Source organism: Colobus angolensis, unplaced genomic scaffold (genome assembly GCF_000951035.1).
Source record: "Colobus angolensis palliatus isolate OR3802 unplaced genomic scaffold, Cang.pa_1.0 Scaffold75, whole genome shotgun sequence".
NCBI lineage: Eukaryota > Metazoa > Chordata > Mammalia > Primates > Cercopithecidae > Colobus > Colobus angolensis.
Genome location: NW_012121265.1, coordinates 9,684,969 through 9,686,181, shown reverse-complemented (window position 1 = coordinate 9,686,181; position 1,213 = coordinate 9,684,969).

The following is a 1,213-nucleotide window of genomic DNA, read 5'->3' as shown; positions in this document are numbered from 1 at the left end:
ATCTCTCTGTTTTGGTACCAGTGTCATGCTGTTTTGGTTACTGAAGCCTTGTAGTATAGTTTGAAGTCAGGTAGCATGATGCCTCCAGCTTTGTTCTTTTTGCTTAGGATTGTCTTGGCTATGCAGGCTCTTTTTCGGGGTTCCATATAAAGTTTAAAGTAATTTTTTCCAATTCTGTGAAGAAAGTCAGTGGTAGCTTGATGGGGATAGCATTGAATCTATAAATTGCTTTTTCACTATATTGATTCTATCCATGAGCATGGAATGTTTTTCCATTTGTTTGTGTCCTCTCTTATTTCCTTGAGCAATGGTTTCTAGTTCTCCTTGAAGAGGTCCTTCACATCCTTTGTAAGTTGTATTCCTAGATATCTTATTGTCTTAGTAGCAAATGTGAATGGGAGTTCATTCATGATTTGCCTCTCTGTTATTGGTGTATAGGAATGATTGTGATTTTTGCACACTGATTTTATATCCTGAGACTTTGCTGAAATTGCTTATCAGCTTAAGGAGATTTTGGCTGAGATGATGGGGTTTTCTAAATATACAATCATGTCATCTGCAAACAGAGACAATTTGACTTCCTCTCTTCCTATTTGAATACCCTTTATTTCCTTCTCTTGCCTGACTGCCCTGGCCAGAACTTCCAAAACTATGTTGAATCAAAGTGGTGGGAGGGCATCCTTGTCTTCTGTCAGTTTTCAAAGGGAATGCTTAACAGTTTTTGCCTATTCAGTATCATATTGGCTGTGGGTTTGTCATAAATAGCTCTTATTATTTTGAGATATGTTCCATCGATATCTAGTTTATTGAGAGTTTTTAGCATGGAGAGGTATTGAATTTTGTCAAAGGCCATTTCTGCATCTGTTGCAATAATCATGTGGTTTTTGTCATTGGTTCTGTTTATGGGATGGATTACATTTATTAATTTGCACATGTTGAACCAGCCTTGCATCTCAGGGATAAAGCTGACTCGATCATGGTAGATAAGCTTTTTGACATGCTGCTGGATTCAATTTGCCAGTATTTTATTGAGAATTTTTGCATCAATGTTCACCAGGGATACTGGCCTGAAATTTTCTTTTTTTATTGTGTCTCTGCCAGGTTTTGGTATCAGGATGATGCTGGCGTCATAAAATGAGTTAGGGAGGATTCCCTCTTTTTCTATTGTTTGGAATAGTTTCAAAAGGATTGGTACCAGCTCTTCTTTGTACCT